Source organism: Palaemon carinicauda, chromosome 3 (genome assembly GCF_036898095.1).
Source record: "Palaemon carinicauda isolate YSFRI2023 chromosome 3, ASM3689809v2, whole genome shotgun sequence".
Taxonomy (NCBI): domain Eukaryota; kingdom Metazoa; phylum Arthropoda; class Malacostraca; order Decapoda; family Palaemonidae; genus Palaemon; species Palaemon carinicauda.
Genome location: NC_090727.1, coordinates 110,740,168 through 110,766,464, shown reverse-complemented (window position 1 = coordinate 110,766,464; position 26,297 = coordinate 110,740,168).

The window sequence follows — 26,297 nt, the reverse complement described above, 5'->3', positions numbered from 1 at the left end:
TCAGAGTTCAAATCTAATCTGTAAATTTCAGAACAAGAATTAACACTAATAGTTTTTTCTTTAAATTTATTAGCTCACATAATTAATACAATTATGCACAGAATATTTTTTAAATGGCCTGAAATTCAGAGGAATTACCAGACTTACGATTTGTTTTCCATTATGTCACCAAGTCCACGAGAAGCGAATCCAGGAGTCTCGGCTACGAAATCTTTTACGGAAGAAATAAGTTGTTTTTTTCTGTCTCGGCTATTTTATCATTTTCTTTAATATAAAAATTATCGTTGTTATATTTAGAATGCAGTGAGCATGAAGGAATTATGGATAACTCTAGCATGAGAATATCTTGTAGATGATGACTGATGTATATGTCAGACATTATCAATTTTTAGACATTAGTATTTGGTGAAAATAAAAATAAAATCAAATTTTCATATAGACCAATATGAAATTAACTATCAAGGGCAATACTGACTTTTATGCCATCGATGTTGTTAATAGAGTGAATATTGTATGGTCTATTTGATATAAGATTCTAAGACGTTCGCATAGAAACATTGTTTTTCATATTTAATATGAAGGATGTGTTGATATTGAGGACGGGACGTGTGATATAGAATATGTGGTGTGATTTTTTTTATATGATTGCGTGATAAAAGAAATCGCGCTTGAATCCTTGGAAAGTGGTACCGGCTAAAGAAGTCAATGTCAGTAACAGTTATGATTCGATTGGTTTCCAAACTGTTGCAAACACATCAGTGTTGTTGTTTTGACCCTTTTTATTAAGTCTACAGTATAATCAATCTTATTAATCATGGTAATAAAAAGAAGACTTAAGTATAGGTTACATCCTTTCCAAATCTTCAAACATATTAGCGATTTCATCAGCTATGCGTTACGAAAACGTTCCAAAGTCCTAAATTTAAATCCGCAAGTTATTCAATTTACTGGTTCTATCATCACTTGTCTCCTCGCTTATACTAATTGTAAATATTTTGTATCAAAACTATTATGGGCACTAAAGCGTTAAAGGCGATGTAGCTTTTTCAATACCCGTATTTACGTTTGATTTCATTGAAACAGTAATAAAGGAAATTCTTGTGTCTGATGCCATGATAGGACTGGATTGGTGATAGGAATTTAGCAGACCCAGAGTATGCTGACGATGCTGTCCTTGTTAGCAGAACACCACAGGATTTGCAATGCTTGCTTACCAGAATGCATGAAATATCACGCGAGGTTGGGCTGAAGATAAATAGAAGAAAGACAGAGATGATGAGAACGGAGTATGCAATGGAAGATGAAAAATCATTGGAAGGAGAAAGGATTCATGAGACAGAATCATTTAAGTATTTAGAAACTATGATCTTAGCTTCAATACAGGGTCTTTAGAATTAGAGTTTAGTGAAAGATTGAAGAAAGCAAATAAGACAATGGCTAGGTTAAGTAAAATTTGGCAATCAAATCGCCTGAAATTACATATAAAAATCAGATTATATATATATATATATATATATATATATATATATATATATATATATATATATATATATATATATATATATATATATATATATATATATATCAGTTTAGTGAGATAGGTGTTACTCTATGGACATGAGTCATGGTATGAGAATGAAACAATCTCCAATACATTTAGAAGATTTGAGAACAAAGCCCTCAGAAGGATATTGGGAGTTAAATGGCAGGACAGGATTAGAAATAAAACTATAAGAGAGATTACTCGAGTACCATATGTGGGTGAGATCATGCTGAGGGGTAGATGGAAATGGTTTGGGCATGCCCTTCGCACTCCCCAAACGTTCAATTGGGCTCCACAAGGCACTAGAAGAGTTGGAAGACCCAGGCCTACATGGTTGAGGACTATGAAGCGCGAAGTAGGAGATGATGAATGGAGAAGTATTCAATGAAAAGCTCAAGATAGAGACGACTGGCGAAATCTAACCGAGGCCCTTTGCGTAAATATTCGTGGTAGGAGGTGATGATGCCATGATAAGGTTTTGTGTATAACAATATCCTAAAGCTTTCTACAATCTCTGGAGCACCATTGCTCAGTAGTTAGGACTGAACTGTATACTCCCAAGTATTTAATAGAAATATGATTTAACAGACCATTAAAGCTCTTTTTATCTAATTGCTCTTGTGACATTTATATTTAATTACAAGTATGGCTTGAAATTTATACATTTTTTCTTTTTGAACAGGTAAGGAAACAACATCAAACACTGCACCTTTATAGACTTCACATCATAGCATTGGTAAAGTATCATGGCATGGTATTGACGCTCCAATTTTTACTTTTTGCTGTTGTTTTGATAGTGTGTAGTAGTTTCAATTTCTCTTATGAAAATGATAATAATGGTGATTATAAATCATTTAGTGCCTTTTTTTTTTAAAGATATCTTCTGTATTGATGAATCCGTTATGATTTTAGGTAGCCTAAATTTAGACTTTTATTTTCTTTAAGAAGAAAATTATTTATATAATTGTTCATCTAAGACGGGACAGAATCCAAATAATTTCCCTCAATTATAATTTATAGTTATACTTTCTATAGTTAAGCATTCATCATCCTCTCCCGATGTTTTCTGAGAGAAAAATGATATTAATCATGAATTAATGTGTTTGTATATCACACGTATCCCGATAGTCACTAATTAAATACACAATTTGTAGATTTTAATTGAAAAATCACTAAAAACAGAATAGTAGCAGGTTATAGCAACTGAAAATTGAGACTTACAAGGCATAGCCTTCTTTGAGTTAATTTCGAGAGTATATTATTTTATGGTTATTGTTTCTGTGTTATATTCTCTTGTGGAAGATATTATTTGCCTATATTCCTTTGTGGGTTGTGATTGCAAATTAGACAATGGGCAGTTGATAATAACAGCTGGCAACGAATGATACTTAAAGGTTTTGTTCTTTTGGCATCATTAGCTGACATTCTTTGGCTGGTTTCATTTTTATCTGATGCCTTTTTTTTAGGTTGCATTATTTCTCATGGTAATGTTTTCAGGTTAACATTTTTATCATCGTTATTTTATAAATGATCTCATTATAACTTGCAGCAGCGAATGCCGGTTCAGTTTCATATCTCCGCCACATGCGTATGAACCAACTCGTATTGTGTATGTGCATGACTTGTGTGTCGGGTGTTCGAACATATATCACAGCTCAAATAAATAAGTTATCATTTGTAGTCAGAACCTCACAGTAAACTAATTAAAGTGGGTTTTTTGGGGGGCCATATACAGTAGGTATCGCTGCGAAGTCATTAACAGCCACTGCTTGGCCTTCCCTGATCCTAGATTAAGTGGACAGGGCATTGGACTCTAATGATCATATACATAAACGGTTGGTCTCCCGGACGTTGTCCTGCCACTCTTATCTTGTTTTTAAACCTTTTAAGTTTGTTAGAAAACCATGAACACCCGTCAAGCCTGAGCAGTCTACCCCCAAGAAGCCTCTTCGTTAAAAGCTACATTCCTATCCCTCCCAAAATCTAATGAATTGTTGTCAATAGCAAGGGCCACCCTCGGTTAAAATTTCGTAAGAATTCAAACGGCGTTTTACGTAACGCGAGAAACTCCGAGTCAAGGTAATAGCTGACTCGTGGCAGGGGATTTTCTTCTTTAAGTGGGAAAACCAGAGGGGTTCGGATTTTGTTGTTGCTGTTGTCAGGAATGTTGCATAATCTCTTTGCCAGGCGTTCCAGAGTAGCCCAAGTTTACAAGGAAACTTTAGTGAGAAGACTTCCAAGCCAAACTTGTAACTTGAATGGTGTGAATTTTGTCTAGAGAGAGAACGAGTTTGTGTGTGAGTGTATAAGTTCGTGTATGTGTGCACGTCATTTTCTGTGGAGGATCAAATACTGTAAGTAGTATGTTTTTATGAAATGTTTTGCAATTACGAAATTTTAAAAGGTGTCCCGTAACACTTAAATTCCTTATTAAGATTCATATTATGAGAAATAATTCTTTAAATGTTTCAGTCGTAGTATCAACGTACTAAAGGAATCTAAAGTGAGATTCAGTAAGCAATTATTATATGGCTTCATATAGTTTGTTAGAATGTGCCTATAAATATACTATTGTAATTGAATATAACATTCGTGTATTGACATGTTAGTACGGAAATAATATCAAGTGATATGTAGTTAAGCAAAAGCAAATAACATATTTTTTTAAACCGATAACTGATGGTAGTTCATTTTTAAACATATAGAGAAAAAGACCAAACTAGCCAACAATCGTCCATTTCTTATAGTGAATTTCAGTTTCGCCAGTAATTAAAGTATCATATATTGACCATATATATATGTCTATGTATATATATATATATATATATATATATATATATATATATATATATGTATATGTATACACATGTGTGTATGTATATATATATATATATATATATATATATATATATATATATATATATATATATATGTATATATAAATGTATATGTATATACAATTATATATCAGCACTTGACTAAATATGGACATATAACGGATCTGTCTCTTACTCCAATAAATTTGTTAAGAGCTTATGTGAATAAGTATAAATGAACCGCATTCAAAAGAATAGAGAAAAATTCTCTCTCTCTCTCTCTCTCTCTCTCTCTCTCTCTCTCTCTCTCTCTCTCTCTCTCTCTCTCTCTCTCTCTCTCTGTCATGTTGGAATTACAATTACAATAGATGAATGTAAATAAGATATTATTGGAGAACTACTGCAAGCTTGGTTGAATTGCATTTCGAATTTTTCTAAGACGGAGAATCATTTTGAAAATCTTTACCCTGACTTATTAACCCTGAAAAGGTCTTATTGGCGACTATGGATATTATTATTATTATTATTATTATTATTATTATTATTATTATTATTATTATTATTATTATTATTAGCTAAGCTACAATCCTAGTTGGAAAAGCAAGATGCTATAAGCTATAAAGGCTCCATCAAGGAAACATAACCCAGAGAGGAAAGGAAATAAGGAAATAAATAAACAATATAAGAAGTAATGAAAATTAAAATAAGATGTTCTAAAAACATTAACACCGTTAAAACTGATATTTGATTAATAAACTATAAAAGGACTAATGTAACATTGTTCAACCAAAAAACATCTACTGCGAGTTTGAACTTTTGAAGTTCTACTGATTCAAGCACCCGATTAGGAAGATCATTCCACAACTTGGTTACAGCTGAAATAAAACTTCTAGAATACTGTGTAGTATTGAGCCTCATGATGGAGAAGGCCTGACTATTACAATTAACTGCATAGCTAGTATTACGAGCATGTTTTGCCACCATTACTTCCAACCCCCGAGTCTCATGTTGTTAGTGGCTTCCGCGACTTTATGGCCAAAGAAATGGGCCCAATTATATCTTATTATACCTTTGTGGATCCTCGACCTGAAATAGCATCATCTGACAGAAGCTCAGACTAATGCTAGGGTCCCGAAGGGTTCTGTTTAGGCCTATTGGATGAGGCATAAGCATTAACAATCACGAGTGCCGTCTGGCCCTATAAGGTTGGTCCAGGAATTTAGTTAAATGATAGAATATTACTTTTATCTAGAATTTCATTGTTGTTTCAATTCGATTATGATAAAACTTCTCTTTTATCGGATAATTTTTTTTTCACATTTTTCTATGCTGTACGGCTGTTTATTGTGGAGTACTGGAAAATAAAATTCTATTGTCTGTAATATAGACCTGCTTGATAAGATTATTATTATTATTACATTTTGAATGGATTAATAATATCAAGGAGGGTTTCTTTGCATGTTACTTTTTAAAGCTGTGGAACAAAGATCTTCCGCTGGATCTTGATCAGTATTTTTTTTTCTCGTGAGAGTAGGTAACACTAACCCTGATCAGAAAACATCCCTTAGGTCAATATTGATTATCCGTAATGACTTCCATACGTGTATTTGTTGATGGTTTTGCTCGCTAATTGAAACGTAGTTTTTTCCTTCTGCTGTTTCGATCGTAACAGTATAGATTCGCACTTTGGAAGTACCTCGAGTTATAACGTCATTTGAGGTGGAGTTCATAATCCTGTGTCTAAAATGATTCACCTTGAAACGAAAGTGTTAAACGAAATTGATTAATTACGGTAATAATGGGATCCTGCTTTTCTAACTAGGGTTGTAGCTTGATTAATAAAAATAATAATAATAATAATAATAATAATAATAATAATAATAATAATAATAATAATAATAATAATAATGTCACAGTTAAATTTGTATGGTATGTCTATGTTTTACTTGTTTCATTAAGTGCTTTTATTATTTATGACTACCCCATTTGTATGTGTGATACAGCGTCGGTCCTCAATTTATATAATTTTCCTTCCAGTAATAAAAACTCTTATCGATTCTATTCTGAATAAAGAAAATCCTAGTGAAGCGAAATTGGACGTCATCCAAAAACCCGACCTTAAATCCTAAAAGCTGGTTGGATCGAGCCATGAGCCTCTCAATCGCAAAACCGTCAATCTTGTCGATCATCTTTTGCAGTCAATCATTGACATTGATCCTTATCACACTTACAATATCTCTGACCAGAAAGGGATGAATAATATCAAGGAGACGGTTTTGAAAGGGAAGGGCTTATTTTTTATGTGAAATTGAAGGCTGGGTTTATGTCATAAATGAAATTCCTTGAATTAAATCTATTTTCAGTTTGAGTTTACAGTCTGTGAAAGTATATTGGGTGAGGGGTTCGAAGATATAATTTCATAATGAAGTTTTGAATCGAAAATAAAATATTTAGAATGGATTTTTGGAAACTTCCTTATATCTTGCGATAATCTTGAAGATTGCCGTATACATGTGAATTTGGGGATCTTACTAGTTTGTGGTGAAATTTTTATGGTAGAATTAGTTCGAGATTCAGAAAATTAAATCAACATTGGCGAACCATCACTGACAATTAACTTCAATTACTGATTTAACAGATGCACAGTAGGATTTAATGGATGATACGTTAGGTTAGGGTTTGCTGCTCAAAAATAATAATAATAATTATTATTATTATTATTATTATTATTATTATTATCATTATTATTATTAGCTAAGCCGCAAACCTAGTTGGAAAATCAGGATGCTATAGCCTAAGCCGAAGGTTCCAACTGAATAGTTATAGTGCAGTAGTTAACCCATTCAGTGAAGAAGAACTTTTTGGTTATCCTAGTGTTGCCAGGTGTATATGGAAAGAGAGTATTCGGTGTATTTGTAAGCAAAGGAAAATTAACCGTAACCAGTGAGGGAGCCAATGCAGTACCCTTTGGATAGACAAAGGACCCAATAACACTCTAGCAGTAGAATTTCAACTGGTGGTTGGTGCCTTGGGTAACCTACTACCGGGAATTGAGCGAGTCGAACGTTCTAAGATCTGGCTTAATGTTATCAGTATGAAAATAAAGTACTTCCCGGTTTCCGACCATCGAAGCTAAGTAACATAGAATCTGGTCAGTATTTGAGTGGATGACCACCTGAAAATGACATCCCGTTGGCATCAGTGCACTAGTGTGTGCGGGTAGCAATCTCATCCCATAGATACGTGATAAAAACAGAAGAAAAGTTCACTATATATATATATATATATATATATATATATATATATATATATATATATATATATATGCCTATATTTATACTGTATATATAATGTCTATATGTGTAAATTTATAATTTTTTTGCTAGCGAGCGTATATACTTGAGTAATTGATCTATACTGTTTTCTAAAGTTCACCCTGGATCTCAAAAGAAACCCAATACTACGTTCATGTTGCTAAAAATAACAGTTGAAGTCTTAGAAAATCCTATTGCATGAAGATGTAATGCAATACGAAAATAGATTTGCCGTTGGCAGCGCGTGCAAGATAGGAAAATGCATTTAATTCTTCTTTAAAATTCTTGTTCTTGTGCGTGAAGATCAGCGGCAAAATAAAAGTGACACCCAGTTGAAAATGATATCTCTGAAATCCTTTTAAATAAGGTATTGTTTTTATTCTTATCTTTCTGTGGTTGCGTCGATTCCATTAGCTACAAATTAAACGTTTCATAGTTTCGTTTCATTAACGCTATAAACTATCAAACCATTTCTTGCCACATCATCATCATCTCCTACGCCTATTGACGCAAAGGGCCTCGGTTAGATTTCGCCAGTCGTCTCTATCTTGAGCTTGTAATTGAATACTTCTCCATTCATCATCTCCTACCTAACGATTCATAGTCCTCAGCCATGTCACATACACAATGTTATTTCTGTGTATGCATTCATGTTAGCCTTCAGTATGAAGAGAGAATACCTTGCAACTTATACACGGTTTTATAACGTCGCTTTTAATGATGTTTCCTCGTGAAAGATTGCTGAAATTCATTGTTCGCTGACTGGTATGGCCGCTTTTTTCTAACATTGAATCATAAATTGAGGAATGAGATTCTATTCCAGAATATCATGTCTATCATTGCTGCTCTAAAGATCATCGCGCCAACATAATTTTTACACAATTTTTCTTACATGGGTTTCTCTGTACTCATAGAACTCAATTGTTCTCGCGTAAAACATTTCCATATACCAGTAGTTTCAAATGTATAATATAATGTGATATATAACTTGAATATTTTTTTTTTCAACGCAAATGATGTTTCGCTTCTTGGTCTTCCGCCCGGCGACAATTGCCTGCCTTTAGTTTTGTAGGTTTTCTTTCAGGTCCAATTGCATTTATAATCTTAGGCTTTCGTGTGTCTCTCGTAGTTTCTGTTTTCGTGACCCACTATGAAAACTGAATTGTTTAGCCATTCTGAAATTTTATTGGAATACATTTTTCTATTTCATGAACTATCAGGACTCATTCCGATTAAATATGGAAAAAGGAAAATCAGAACTTATCGAATATGGAACAAAGAATAAAAAAGAAAAATACATGATTTTATATACATAAAATGCTACGGTAGAAAAATATTGGAAGAAAAATGGCACATGACTTTTTATGTCCCACTATAGCCACTCAACTTTACAAGAATGAGAATAGAAATATTCCAAAATTTTTATTTTATATTTTAACAGTAAGGAAAATAGAGTATCTTTGAGATTAATTACACTTCTCAAAACGGGTAACACCATATGGGCGAATTCACGAAAGGTTTCTGTGGAAATGTAGCTTTCGAATAAATGCTAATTCACTCTGAACCGTCACGTCACATTACTCCACATCACATCTCATCACGTCACATCACATCTCATCACGTCACCTCGCATCACGTCACATCTCATCATGTCACCTCACCTCACATCACATCACATCACATCTCATCACGTCTCATCTCATCAGGTCACATCTCATCACGTCACATCACATCACGTCGCATCCATCACGTCACCTCACATCACGTCTCATCACGTCACGTCAAAATATTCTTGGAAGAATCCGTGCTGTGATGTGGTGGTATTGTGACGGCGACGAAGAGTTTAGTGTGAACACGTCCATTTATTTACGTGGAAGAAATTTTGAAGGAGCGGTGACGGGACATGATGAGATGGTGACGTGATGAATAGTGTGAATACATAGCACGGTTGACTGAACGGTGATGTGATGTGATGTAGTGTGACGTGACGTGACGTGACGGCGCAGTGTGAAACAGCCTTAAGTCTTTGAAGACAACAATCTATAAATCAAAATCAGGTTTGAAATGCATATTTTCCGAATGATATAATATTTGAAAACAAGGATCTTGTAGTTAACCAGTTTAAAATAATCGTGAATAAGACGAGATTCGTATATTTTGTTGAAGATGCCTTGTGTATAACCAGTTGGCTCCCGAAATTAATAAAGAAAACAGCAGAGTAATGAGGAGCATTAGAATTTGAAAGGCAGTGATATAGTAATATTTTTAATCCATGCAAAAAATAAATGCCTTCCCAGTAAGTAACTGTGAATGAGAAGCTGACGAAATATTTTATTTGTAACCAAAATACGATGGTGATGGATAATTCTTTTAGAGACTCGTGACATAGTAAGTAAATAAGGATAAAAAAAATTCTCAAATCGCAGGTAAAAGATCGAAGAGTTTTGAATAAGAAAGGTTAACACTTTTCCGAATAATTTGAGAACACCTCGCATTCATTAATAACAAATGTTGATAAAAGAAAAAAAAAATCAAGAAGTTTGAAATCGTGTCTTGAATAATGGAAATGATATAGACAAGCAGCTCTTTCACGGGATATTTTCCCTTTTTCATTTGCATAATTTTATTCTAGTGAATCCGACGAAGAATAAAATATCCTTAGCCATATCCAAGGAGCCCATTTTATATAATAATTCCTCCTCCTCTTCGTCCTTCCTCCAATTCATATACCAGGGACGGGTGTGATGCAATGTGATAAACATGTGTCGTAATTGTGTGTTTTATGGTTTGTGGGAGAACATACGATTGTGAGGATTGCATTACCGGACATGATGTGTCGTACAATAATAGTGGTATTTTTAAATCTATTTCAGAAGCAGATCTTATAAAAGCTATCTTACTGTCATAAGAATGTGTTTGCTTTTATTGTTTTAAACTGAATTGATATTTATTTATTTATTTATTTAATTATAACAAATAATATCGGCGTCAATGACCTTAGATGGCCGGATGCCAGATAACTCAAAGTCAATCAATCAATCGTCTCATCCCATCCCAGTTTACCATCCAAGTATAGGTTTGAGTTGATGCTAAGAAGAGTTTTTTTTTTTAATATCCAGTCACTCAATTTTATTCCAATCATCCTATCTAATGGAAGTAGACGTATTTGCAAAGTTGGTGGTAGAGAGGCACATGGAATAGATTACCAGTCGGCCATCGAAATACTCCCATTCCATCTCAGTGCCTTGTTTCATAAAAATTGTTTTGGGAGTGCGAGGGGTATAAATATAAGCCTTATCATCCACTTCAGTATCCCATCACGGGAATTTCATTTCTTCTTCAGTACTTGCATCACTATCTTTCTGGTGACTAAAGAGAACAAGGAGAGGATCTTATCTAATTGATGTCTGATGTCACTATCCAAGGTCATTTTCTCCTTTATGTGTTGCTGGGTCGTTTTTTACTTCTAGTTTTGGGAATGTTAGAGCAATATATAATCTCTGGTAAATGCAAGAGACTTGACTGTTACAACTAAGCATATGCCACAGATACTCTTCGTGAATTAAGCAGTTGTAATGATTATTTTAACTATATTTTATAACGTTTATAATGAGGATATTGTGTTGCTATTGCAACAGAAGTTTTCAGTAATCTGAACACAGTCAATCGACCCAGTACCTGGTTTCGTCAAGATGTATTGATTATGTTGTGTAAAGTTGCAGTTTTTGATAATGCGAGATCTGTTCAGACACATGTGAAGGGGAAGATCGATTATAATGGAGTGATAAGGAAGCGTAGTGCTTCCTGAATGATACATTTATTGGCATCTTATTTTTATTTTCATTTTGATTTTTTTCAACGACAATAACCTTGTAAAGTGTACATTGGAGATAACAACATGTTGAAAGAGATGCTATTTAAGCTTCACTGAAGCGACAATGCGGATTTTGAGAAAATATTTTCTGTTGTTTCCTTTTTTATCTTTGTATAATTCTAACATTTTTACTATATTTAGTTTTTTACTTTTGTAAATTTGTCAATAATAATAATCAATATTTAGTTAGTAATGATAAGGATAATAATGATGACAATAATATGGAATAAAGACAATATTGTCATGCTTTTACCCCTAAAAAATCCGGAAATATAAAATAGACCATTATCTTGACATCGCAGCTTTAATATTCATTCAAGTCCAACCTTGACAATAAAGCGCACAATTATCTCTGAAGTTTTTTCTCCATCCTACGCGAAGTAATTACATTTTTGTATTAGAGCCTTTAAACTGCTAACGATGTTAAATTACCATCATAAATTTGGGCTTAATGTCTGTGCCACGTTTTTCGCTCAACTTTTAACAATCTTTAATTAACAAGAAATAGAGTGTTAATACAATAGTAAATTAGCTAGTAGGTTTTTAGGTTGTATGCTGGAAATAAGTTTCAAGTGACAATAACAGTGTACTTAAAGTAAAAAAAATTATGAACTCTTTACCTACAGACGTATATGTTCTTGTTCACAGGGATTTTGCCTCTACGGTGTAGGGATGTAAAGAAGGAAATCAGACAGGGAACCTCGTGGAAGGGAGGAAAATATAATTGCTGTCATAAAAATTTTTTATTTAAGAGAAATTGAGGATTCTGTGCAGAAGTAGTTCACTCAGTTGACGGTGTGTTGCCATTTGCAATTTTTAATTAACGTGGAATTCAACGTTATAATACTACTTGCTTTATCATTAAACAGTTCAAACTAAATAAACATTTGTCCGGGTGTTAATTTACAAATAAAAAAAATGTATGGAAAAAATCATAAATGGGAAATGGTTGTGGGACGTTGTTTTTATTCATCAGAAAGCATTCTTACTAAAAAAAAAAAAATTAGTTTGACTTACAATTATGTTTTTCATTACCAGAGGAAATCGTGTCTTTAAGACTTTTTGAAAGTGGTTTTGGGAAATACATTAGCGTCTGACATAAGTATTTTTTTTTTTTATCATAGTTTGATTTTTATGTAATTTTCAAAAGGGGTTTTTGGGAGGAACAACAGGCCATGTTGCTGGTTCCTGGTTAAAATCTAGACAGAGAATTTATAAATTTGTTTTCCTAATGCCAGATTGTGTTTTCAGCTTTGAATCCTATTTGAAGGTTAAAAAACAAACAAACAAATAATTTACATATATTTATAACAAAGAAAACTGATAATCAGTATTTTATTGGCATTAATGAAATTTAGCGGATTGAATCTTTCAGGTGGCTGTCGACGAGTCTTCACACCATATTCTTGGGTCCTTTCTTTTCAAGTGTTTATTGTCAACAAAATGCATTTTCGTTTCTTGACACAGCAGCATTCCTGGTATCACAATCCTTGATTACATCGGTCGTGCCTAAGAGTGAACTATTCGCTGTATCTCCTGTTTATTGTCATTGAGTTTTTATAGGAAAAAAGTTTCAGGCTTTCTCAACAATCATTCTGTTAACGCATTCCTTTCATTGAACATACTGTACATACTCTTCCTTGACCCTATGAGTATTTGTGGTCCTTCTATTTAGCGATTGCTTTCAGTACCCCCTGACCTCAATTTCAAGATTGTGGTGGCCTGAAGTGCGTTTTACTTCTTATTAGTCTCATGTGGATTGCATTGATTCTGTGCTAATACTCTAGTATCAAGGTCACAAGCTTTAGGGTATTTTCTTATGGTTTCAATAGATCTTTTAACTATTGATGATCGACGGAGACACTCTCAACACAGAATTACAAAACGAAGGGTAAGAGCTGATGTGTTCTGCTGACTCGTGATAATTGAATTTCTTACATCAGTTGTTTGTACCCATGCTGTTCACTCGAGAGTCACGGGTTCGATCCATTTGCTAGGTAGAGAGTTAAGGGAAATAGTAATTTAGTCGTGGATTGATAGAGAGGAAAAACTTTGTAATAAGGGTAACAAAGGAATGAGGACCCAGACAATTATACATTAAGTAAGCATATATATATATAAACAGTTCATTTGTTATATGATAGGGGAAACTTGGGTAAGGAATTGGCAGCCCAAAGATTTCATTTTAAGAGGTAGAGCTAAATGGATCAGCTCTCAGTACATTATCAAACTCACTTTATGTCTTATCGGAATGAAATTCCCAGTTTAAACGTCTTTGATACTTTTGTATTACACTCTGAATACAGCAGGCAAATAATGCTTTTAAAAGTGAGAGGAGTAATTGTAACTCCCAAGATTGCAGTAAGAAAACAAAGTTTGTGTGTGTGTGTGTGTATATATATATATATATATATATATATATATATATATATATATATATATATATATATATATATATATATACACTCACGACAACACCAAATGCTGCCGCTTCTAGTCCACTGCAGGACAAAGGCCTCAGAAATTTGCTCAGTCAAATCTGAGGTTTGGTCATTTTCAGCACCACGCTGGCCACTGCTAATTTGCTATATATATATATATATATATATATGTGTGTGTGTGTGTGTGTGTATATATATATATATATGTATGTATATGTGTATATATATATATATATATATATATATATATACAGAGAGAGAGAGAGAGAGAGAGAGAGAGAGAGAGAGAGAGAGAGAGAGAGAGAGAGAGAGAGATTTCATTTTAATTTTTAATGTTGCCAAAAAATATAAACTTGGAATTGGAGACAGAGCTTCACACAACCATAGATTACATAGAACTTTACGAGAGGGAAATAATGGCTTTATGTCACTCTTCAAATCACTTAAAGGAATTTTTTTTTTAATTACGGAAATGCAGGAAAAAAGAACTGTTCTTAGAAGGAAGAAAGGTAAGAGTTCTGTTATTCACACACAATTCTCTTGATAACAGTTCCTCTATAGAGGATATAATCTTGCTCCCTAACCATTAAGGATATTAAAAGGAATGTAATTGGCAGTGTGTCACTGAAAAGAGAAGTCATATTATTCATACTTGTTTATTACGTCATCTGAACAAGCCTCAGTATATCATACAGAAAAGGAAACTAGTTAAAACAGCTCCGCCATCTTTACACGCAGTAAATGAAGCAAATGAAAGTTCAGGGTGTTTTGCTGCATGATAGGAGAAGGACTGGAAAAACTGGTATTTTTATCCCGTGTAATTCTGTTACCTTTTTTTTCACAGTACTGTATTCAAGAGGAAAGGCTGCATGGAACGCGCTTTTGCTTCTCTTTCTGTTTTTCGTGGCCAAAGAATTCTATTTCCTGGATTCCAGTGATATATAGAATAATAATATTCTTTATTTAGAATTATACCATACAACTTTTTACAATGTCCAAAGAAAGAAAATGGATTTGGGGAATTTGCGTTGGAACATTTTGTAGCTTTCTATAGTTCTGATTAATAATATATTTATGACACAAACAAAAAATTTTGAATTCCACTGACACTTATGTGATCTTTAGTTCACCATTGATATGTTAGTGACTTTATTGAGAAATACAATTTTTCTTGTAGTTTATAAGTGTCTGAAATGAAAAATCACCTCAGAATATTTGCCGTTAATTCTAACAATCTTTCATTCTCCATTATAAGATTAAATACCACACAGTATTCTAGAAATTTTATTCCAGCTGTGACCAAGTTGTGGAATGATCTTCCTAATAAGGGAGTTGAATTGTTACTGTTTTTAAAATAATTTATTGTTAATGTTTTCTCATATCGTGTATTTATTTCCTTATTTCCTTTCCTCACTGGGCTATTTTTCCCTGTTGGAGCCCTTGGGCTTATAGCATCTTGCCTTTCCAACTAGGGTTATAGCTTAGCTAATAATAATAATAATAATAATAATAATAATAATAATAATAATAATAATAATAATAATAGTCTAGGATCTTTATTCCAGATGTGACCAGATTGTGGACTGATCTTCTTAATCTGGCGGTTGAATCGGTTGAAATTCCAAGTTTTAACTTATTGCAAATGTTTTCTGTTGAACTAACTCACATAATTCTCGTATCATAGGTTATATATAAGAAATACTTTAACGTTGTTACTTATCTTAATTTTTTTTTCTAATTCTCATATATAGTTTATCGATTGTGGTCAGGAAGTTCTTATGATTGGCCTTGATTTTAGTGCTGCCTTTGACCGTGTTAATCCCGAGGCCCTTGTTTTCAAACTGAAACAGTTGGGAGTGGGTGGGTCGTTTCTTAGCATTATTATTGTTTTTTTTAAGAAAAAGATCTCAAAGAGTTGTTGTTGATGGGCACCATAGTGAGTATAGGAATGTGATATCCGGTGTTCCACAGGGTAATGTTCTTGGCCCATTACTTTTCATACTATATACACATGGCATGTGGTTTGGCCTAGAAAACAAGCTTGTAGCATATGCAGATGATGCTACTCTCTTTGTATCAATTCCTTCCCCTGAATGTAGATCTGGGGTTGGTTAATCCCTTAAAAGAGATTTAGCTAAAATTATTGTATGATGCAAATTATGGGGTATGAAGTTGAATCCTAACAAAACTCAAAGTATGATTGTAAGTAGGTCAAGGACGGTGGCTCCTCAATATCCGGATCTCAGTATTGATAATGTTTCTTTAAATTTGTATGACTCTTTTAAAATTTTAGGTGTGATTCTCGACAGCAAATTTACTTTTGAGAAACACTTTAGGTCTGTTTCTTCTTCAATTGCACAAAAAATTGGCTTATTAAGAAAGTCTTACAAGATTTTTGGTGATCAATCTATTCTGAAGAAGTGTTTTAATTCTTTCCTTATACCTTGTTTTGAGTATTGTTCTCCTGTGTGGTTTTCAGCTGCTGATTCTCATCTTAATTTGTTAGACAGAAACTTACGGTCTATTAAATTTCTTATTCCTGATCTAGATATTAATCTTTGGCACCGTCGTTCAATTAGTTCTTTATACATGTTGCATAAGATTTTTCATAACTCTGACCATTATTTACATTCAGATCTCCCTGGACAATTCTATCCTGTTCGTAATATTAGGCAGGCAGTTAATTCTAATAGCCAGGCCTTTTCCATCATGAGGCTCAATACTACACAGTATTCTAGAAGTTTTATTCCAGCTGTTACCAAGTTGTAGAATGATCTTCCTAACTGGGTAGTTGAATCAGTAGAGCAAAATGTTTTTATGTTGACAAGGCTGACATGAGTCTTTTTATAATTTATATGACTTATCTGTTTTTGATGTTGTTAATAGTTTATATAAGACATATCTGTTTTGACGTTGTTACTGCTTTTAGAATGATTTATTGTTAATTTATTCTCATCATTTATTTATTTCATTATTTCCTTTCCTCACTCGGCTATTTTTCCCTGTTGGAGCCCTTGGGCTTATAACATCTTGCTTTTCCAACTAGGGTTGTAGCTTGGCTAATAATAATAATAATAATAATAATAATCATAATAATAATAATGATAATAATAATAGCCTCTGTACCATGGTCTTCCACTGTCTTGGGTTAGAGTTCTCTTGCTTGAGGGTACACTCGGGCACTCTGTTCTATCTAATTTATCTGCCTCTTGTTTTGTTAAAGTTTTTATAGTTGATATAGGAAATGTTTATTTTATAGTTGTTACTGTTCTTAATATTTTATTTTTCCTTATTTCCTTTCCTCACTGGGCTATTTTTCCTGTTGGGGCCCCTGGGCTTATAGCATTCTGCTTTTCCAACTAGGGTTGTAGCTTATGAAATAATAATAATAATAATAATAATAATATAATAATAATAATAATAATTTGGTACTTCTCTATTTCCTCTCCTCACTGGGTTATTTTCCCTTTTGGAGCACTTGGGCTTTTAATATACTGCTTTTCCCAAATAGGTTTGTCGCTTAGCTAGTAATAATAATATGTTAACTAACTCAAGTTACGGGACCTAAATTACCCGTGATAAGAACTTCGACGAATGAAAGCAGAACGGAATTAGTAAGTAAAAGTAATTAAGAATTACATCAAAATTCTGGGTTAATGGATTAGGTACAATTTATAAAACTTTCTGGTATTGTAATTTCCAGCATTTTAATTATTTTTTTTTAGATTATCCTCAAGGGGTGAAGATTGAGTAGCAGGTTTTTACTTTTTTTTTTCCTTGTAGAATTTATTTAATATGGAACGGAGGCAGGTGAGACCGTCTTCGTAATTTTTATAGCATTTTTACACGATATATATATATATATATATATATATATATATATATATATATATATATATATATATATATATATATATATGTATATATTTATATATATATATATATATATATATATCATTATTATTATTATTACCATCCAAGCTACAACCCTAGTTGGAAAAGCAAGATGCTATAAGCCCAGGGGCTCCAACGGGGAAAAATAGCCCAGTGAGGAAAGGAAATAAGGAAATAAATAAATGAAGAGAACATATATATATATATATATATATATATATATATATATATATATGTGTGTGTGTGTGTGTGTGTGTGTGTGTAATATTTATCTATATTTATATATATTTAAATATACTGTGTGTATATGTGTGTATATATATAGATATATAAAATGTGTATATGGTATATATATATATATATATATATATATATATATATATATATATATATATATATATATATATATGTGTGTGTATGTATGGGTATGTCAGTGTGCACACAAAACTTGTTTTATTTTATCGTAGCCGTCATGAATCTGTTATGTAAATATCCATTCATCTTCTGTTTACATACTGTAATTCTCAACGCCGTAATAAATCATATCCAAAGTAGTCTAGCAGTATTTCATTAAGAGTCTGTCTGGCACATCGTCTGGGAAAGGGCTGAAATAGATTAAGGAAGGATTAAACTGAATAATCTTCTTATTAAAAACGAGGCCTGATTTGCATAAGATGTCGGAGTAACTAGAAAAAAAATAGTCTCCGATAATGGCGGAAATGTTTTTTATATTTTCTTACTATATTATAGAAGATTAGTTAGTTATATTACCTCCTCCCCACCGTGGGGTATTGTTTTTGGTAGAATTCTTTGTGTTTTTGTCAATTTACGAAAAATGACCTGATCGATTTATTTGAAATTTTCAGGAGGGATGCACTATGACACAACCCGATTAAACTTTGGTCCTCATAGAATCAAGATCATAGTCACGGCGACTCGAAAGATCTTAGTAAACTTTTGACTAAAACTCCGTTAACTGATATCCAATTATTTGAAACCTAGACCAAAATTTTAATTTTTCGGTGCTGAAAATGAAATTCTTTATATGAAAATGGTGAAAATGCATATTTTTAAAGATTGGTAAGGTTAATGTTTAAGGGTTTCGAATTTTCAGTGTCACCGAGTTTAGAGGGCCAAAACTCTTGAACGATTAGATATACAATTGGTTAATATGACAGACAGAAAACCACCTTTGAGCTTTAAAATAACACCATGACCTTTGACCTTCTGTAACTTTGTAAGGTTAAATTCAACATCACCTGATTTCGGCAAGTTCAAATTCACACTCGTTTACTATCATTAAAGGATGTTTCAACTCTATAAAAACATTTAGAGCATTGGTAGTGTTTTCGTGAACGTTTAAGTGCGAGGGACGGGATTTGCCGTCTCTTGTTGTCTTTGGGCTCAAGTAAAATGGTAAGCGGTACGATTATTCAAGCGTTTTACTGCTCTCTTATCTAGAATTTCTTAGTTGTATTTATTTAGGAATTCTTAGAAAATGTGAACTTCTGAAGCAGGATACAAATCTGTATTTTAGCAATTCCATTTGTTGGTATTGATTTATATTTCAGTTGTCAATATGTCCGTTTTATAGGTCTTTACAATTTTGGGCCGTTTTTCTCTATGTACATTTTTTATCATTTGAGATTCCTTTTCCACATATATTGGGAATCCATGAAGGAATTCAAATGGGCTTCATGAAGTTGTTGATTTTTTATGAGTTGTCTTGGATTTCTCACCAAGTTTGGTTTACCATGAAAGACAACTGGGTAAGTAAACAAATCTATAATTAATTCCTTACCACTGAGAGATGCATCAATTCTGGTCCCCTTTTATTTTTGTTGTAAGGTCTCCGAAGATAAGCTTGCTAAGGATTATCACAAAAATACATTTACTTGTGAGAAACAAACACGTTTTTTATAGGTCATTTATAGACATTTTAGAACTCGCAATATACTACTCTCTCTCTCTCTCTCTCTCTCTCTCTCTCTCTCTCTCTCTCTCTCTCTCTCTCTCTCTCTGCTGGAAAGGATTCCCCGGAACCCCACTCATCTCTCTTAACCGTTTCCAATGATATTTTCTCCCCATAAAAAAGATTTGAAAGGTTGGGGTGGTTATGAGGACTTATCAGACGACCATTGGGTGCCATTTCAAGTTCATCTAGCCCAACGTAATGGGGGATATCACCATCTTGGGACTAGGCTATTGTAACTCTCTTCTCTCTTTCTTTTATTTTGCAGTGGACCATCAGCTTTTAGCTGTTGTTATAACGGTTGCTCAAAATACTGAATAAATAATTTTTCTGTTTAAAGAAAATTGGAAGGCCAGTGAGAACCCCAAAGTTTGTTTGTGTATTTATTTAGGGAAAATCCTCTGATGTGTAGTTTTTGTTCATTTGGTTCTTTGATTAATCGAAATTTTAATCTTTTTGAAGTTTTTGTTCATAATTATCAGTGGTTAAATTGAAAGATCTTTTTTTTTTTTTTTACATTTAATTTCCTACCTAAACCTCATTATAAATTCAGAACCACTTTCTATAAGTTTACTTTCTGAATAATTTTGCATTAATTATTTTTTATAGCCAAAACTGTTATTAACCTTGCTTATATATTGAATCCTCATCTAACCTGCAACGCTCACTACCACTACAATAACCATTTCCATAAGTCTAGAGCGGATGAAGTACCCGCACTGGAGATATTTGCAAGTAATTCCAAATATCTGACTTCCATTTATTTTACTGTTTTACTCCCCTTCCTGACACTCCACCTTCGCCCAATCTAAGAAAAAAAAAAATTAAAATCATGTGTGAGTGCTCACCATCAGAAACTCACTCTATCATTTTCCCTCTCGAATTCAGTGTCTGTTCTGCCGCTTTTTTTTTCTGGAAAATCGTTCGTGCTTTACTCGTTTTCCCACCTTTTCAGTTATCTAAATTATTATTTATCGGAAATAGTGTTTCAAATATTTAGGAATTTTTTTGAGGCTTAGAGGACTTTGATATATTTATTTCATTGAATTTATTTCTGAGCAAAAATTTTATTTCGGATAAGTCCTTCCGTAGTAAATAGTTGTATACGTTATTCGTTATTGTGACATTTAAGCCTCAAACGCTACTTTACTTCTAATCAGATATATATATATATATATATATATATATATATATATATATATATATATATATATATATATATATATATATATATATATATATATATATACATATATATATGTATGTATATATATGTATATATATATGTGTATATATATATATATATATATATATATATATGCATCTACATACACACACATATATAATATATATATATATATATATATATATATATGTGTTTATATACAGTATATGTATATATATTTATATATATATGTATATATATATATATATATTTATACATATATATATGTATATATATATATATATATATATATATATATATATATATTTATACATATACAAGTATATATATATATATATATATATATATATATATATATATGTATGTATACCTAAATTCTATATATTAGTTTTTTCTTTTGAAGTGATTACTTTCTTGATGTTTGCCATATTGCTTTCCTTGGTTGCCTCGGTCATAGATTGTAATCGCCATTTTAATTTTTAATTAATTTATTATAGAATGTTTTTTTTTTTTTTCGTAGCGTTGGCCAAGTATAATGACCTTATTAGGGATTGCAACCCTTAGGTCTATGTAGGTTCTGGGAGAGGAAGGCGCCTTGTCTGAGTCGTTAGTGAATGCAAGGTGAACCTGCTGCTCACTTTTGTTTACTTCGTTGTATATCTTTCATTATATTTTATTATCTTTGTCAGCATAAATTCAATAAGCTGTTTATGGAACCCAAAAATCTTTTTTTTTCCTTGCACAACAAGAAATTCTAGACCTTGTGTGTTACAGTGTAATCTCTCTCTCTCTCTCTCTCTCTCTCTCTCTCTCTCTCTCTCTCTCTCTCTCGACTTTAAGGTCGTATTTCACCTTAATCCATATTATCATCGTAATTAAGAACCTTGTATAAGTCTCTCCCTATCTCGTTTGGTAACCATTTGGTTTATTGCATTATTTGTTCCTTTGAAAAAGTATCTCTAGTAAATCCATTCCGGTTAAGCCAACGCACGATGAAGGTATTAGATAACTTGTTTATTTGAAGGTTTTCAATATAAATAGAAGAGTCTGTCTCCATATGCACTTTTAAAAGATTTTCCTTTTAATATCTTTCAACTTGTAATATTCAGAGACGAAAATGTCTTTCATTTAACATTTTGGAGTTATTTTAGTTTCCTATTGTCCATCGTTGTCTGGGAATTGTTTCACGCGTGACGTTACCCATCAGACAAATATATACCATTGCATAACAATTTTATATTATGAAGACCTTGTTGTGAACAAATATCTTCATCACCTTGCGGATTTTTGTACAGATATATTTCACAATTGAAATATTACTTTTCATCCCGAGATCTTCATTATCCGAGGTTCATCATTATGTGAGATGGGTTTCTCCCATCCGTAGGTGTAGCATTATGTGGGGAAAAAAAAAAACATTGATATACATATCATTGGCATTGCATTTGAAATTCTCCTTTGAATGTAGGGGCGACTAGACAAGTTATCTTTGGGTGAATCTTTCAATTAATATATGATTGAACTATTTGAAAATTGATAATGGGGGATTCTTTGATTTTTCAAGTAGATGATAATATTTAAACTTTTTATTTATGAATAAACATAAGGTTCTTATAAACTATGGTTTTTCCAGTTTCATAATTTATTAATCAGCATAGGAAATAAGAAGAAACAAGAATGAAATGTAAGGAAAACCATGAAGAATAAAGTGTTCTCGAAAGAGTCTGGAATTTACTACCTCATTTTAAATTATTTCCTGATTTGATAGATGATGTGTGCTGTTATTCATTCCTTTCAGCTGATACGACTTAATGAGACTATCTATCAACTTCCCTTGACGTTCACTCAATCAAATTTACCAACAAAGAGCTTATGTTGTTCCTCTATTGCTTCTTTAACCCTACACTAGGTGATCCACCATCCCAACATTACGTCTTATTTATTATTTATTTTTCAAACAAATAGTTCCCACTTGATTGTATCTTCTAGCAATGCTTTATACAGTTTAAAGATGTATTTCAAAGCATCTCTCTCTCTCTCTCTCTCTCTCTCTCTCTCTCTCTCTCTCTCTCTCTCTCTCTCTCTCTCTCTCTCTCTCTCTCTCTCTCAGGTTTTTCTTTAATGTTTTCAACGATGATGTTTCTTCTTCCCACCACTTCTAGTCTGTTTGTGAGGTTTTTTTTTCCGATAACTTCTTTTTTCTTCTTCCTTACAATCAGAACAAATCGTGATGCCATGTCGTTGTAACATTGAATATATCATGCATGTATCTTTAAGCATCTCATTTATACATATTTCGGGGCGCATTCAGTCAACCTAAAACTGTACTTAGTATAATTTAAAACTTCCTGTATTGTTTTTATTTTGAAATAATATTTTTATATATGTGGTTTCGCATCTCCCGTTAATGTCCTGCTTGCTAGGGCAATGTCACTGTTCATTGCCTCTGCCATTCATGAGTGCCCTTTTTAAACTTTTAAAATTAGTTGTTGCAGAATTATAGTGAACGTGTATTTATGCTATGAAAAATCGGTCTGGGTATCAGTAAGTTGCAGTAATCATATGCATTAATTAAAGGGAGAATTTTTTAGCAATTACAGTTTGTTTATTTAGAATTTTTTGCTTTTTCTAATTGGTTCTTTTGTTGTATTTCAAGTTCAAGTAGGTATTCAGTCGATTATTTTATCTTAGAAATTGGAAACTGCTTTCTGGCAAGTTTAACATCAAATTAGTTTTTATTTCTATTAGTCCTGAAGAGATACATAATTTTGATGAATTGCTATGCAAGTGGCCCATAGAAATAGGCTGGGAAATTTTTTCAACGTTTGAAAATGCGCGTGTGATGTGTTTGTACTTCTTTTCCCAACGCAATCTGGGGAGCTCAAGATTGGTTGACCTTTGCCTGGAAGCAATCTTTTCTGTTTTCTCACAGCTTTTACCCCCAAATTGTATTTGGAAGACATTAGTGTCAATCCTTAATTTTCGTTAGCCAAGGAAGCGACGTTAACGGCCGAGGACTGTGGAAGAAATTGAAAGTGTGCGTGTGAGGAGGAAATTAAATTTCAGTTAGAGAGCAAAAAGAAAAGAGACAAATAAATTGAGGTATCTGAAATTCAGTAAGATTAGAAATCCTTTCACTGAATGCTACATAATAAACAGTTGCAATTTTCAAGTTTCCACGATCTTCCCTCAAACGCTGTTAAAATCCATCCTTTCTTCAAGCAGTCTCGGGGTTACCATTAATCCTTTGTTTTTCTTTCGGCTTACAAGACACCTACTTAACCAATTTTACAAGGTCCAAGTTACATTTTGGAGTCACGTACTTTGCCACGTATTCATAGCTCTATCATTTGAAATATTTTACACTTACGTTTTAATGAGTCTGCATTGAGTTTTTTAATACCTGTCACCCTTCGTTATTAACAAAGTTGTATTAATGTTAACATTAACTGTTCACTTTTCTTTCTGTCTTATGCTGTCAGACTTGTTCAGTGGCGTACGTAGTTTTATTTACCACTACAAATTGAAACTATTCCCTCAAAACATTAATTTCCTCAACTCTTTAGAATGATTTTATCCCATCCAATCCAACTAATTAACAATAGCCATTCTGCTTTTAATTTACTGTATCTTTGGTAACTTATGCAATCCGTTTGTTTGGAAACATTATTCTCATGTTTTCCTTTAATATCCCTCGTCGGTTTTACTTATTTATGCGCCATCAATTAAAAAAAACTTGAGCAATGTTTTCTTTATCATGTTTACTCTCTCCGTATTTCACTGAACCTCAAATAGTCTTACAGTAACGTTATGTCTCTCGTAACTTTATAGGTTGTAGGTTTATCAAGCTACCAGCCACCCTTTGAGACACTATCACTAGATAGTTATAGGTCTATAAAGGACTGGTTAGAGTTGGGTCTATCTTTAGTTGCACATACACCGAATAATCTATCACATTTGTTACACTTCATCATTAATCCTCACACTTTTGACAATACTAGGTGTGCATCATCTTACATTCTTAAGCAGGTAGCTACTGTAAGTGTTGTGGCTTTTTGCTCAGATCGTAAGGGTAGAAAAGACTAGCTAAGGTAAGCAGCTGTTCCAGGAGTAGGATACAACCTCAAACCAATGTTCTGTAGTGTTTTTTCTTTATATTATTATTGTTATTATTATTATTATTATTATTATTATTATTCTTAATTGCTAAGCTAAAACCTTAGTTGGAAAAGCACAATGCTATAAGGCCAGCGGCTCCAACAGGGAAAATAGCCCAGTGAGGAAAGGAAACAAGGAAAAATAAAATTTTTAAGAAGAGTAACAACATTAAAATAAATATCTCCTTTATAAACTATATACACTTTAACAAAACAAGAGGAAGAGAAATAAGATAAAATAGTGAGCCCGAATTTACCCTCAAGTAAGACAACTATAACCCGAGGCAGTGGAAGACCATGGTACAGAGGCTATACCACTACCCAAGACTAGAGAACAATGGTTTGATTTTGGAGTGTCCTTCTCCTAGAAGAGCTGCTTACAGTTGCTAAAGAATCTCTTCTACCCTTACCAAGAGGAAAGTGACCACTGAACAATTACAGTGCAAAAACCTCTTGGGTGAAGAAGAATTGTTTGGTAATCTTAGTGTTGTCAGGTGTATGAGTACAGAAGAGAATATTTAAAGAATATGCCAGACTATTCGGAGTGTGTGTGAGTAGGTAAAAGGGAAAGTGAATCGTAACCAGTGAGAAGGATCCAATGTAGTACTGTGTGGCCAGTCAAAAGACCCCATAACTCTCTAGCGTTAGTATTTCAATACGGTGTGGAGTCAAAACGTACCTACTGTCGATGGCATTTAAGCATGGAAAAGATACAAATCTTTGGCGGATAAAACAACCTTCAATATTCATGGGGCCGACAATATCATTTTTTTAAATAGTAGCCGAAAATCAGGCAGTAGCCCTTGGAAAGGGGGAAAAGCTTATAGTGAGACTATATGTAAATCATTGGCTTGTCTTTTATATATATATATATATATATATATATATATATATATATATATATATATTATTTATTTATATATATATTTATATATAAATATATATATATATATATATATATATATATATATATATATATATATATATATATTTATATATATTTATATATATATATATATATATATATATGATACTGTTTTATATAAAATATGTATATCTATATATCCATCTATATCTATCTATCTATATATATATATATA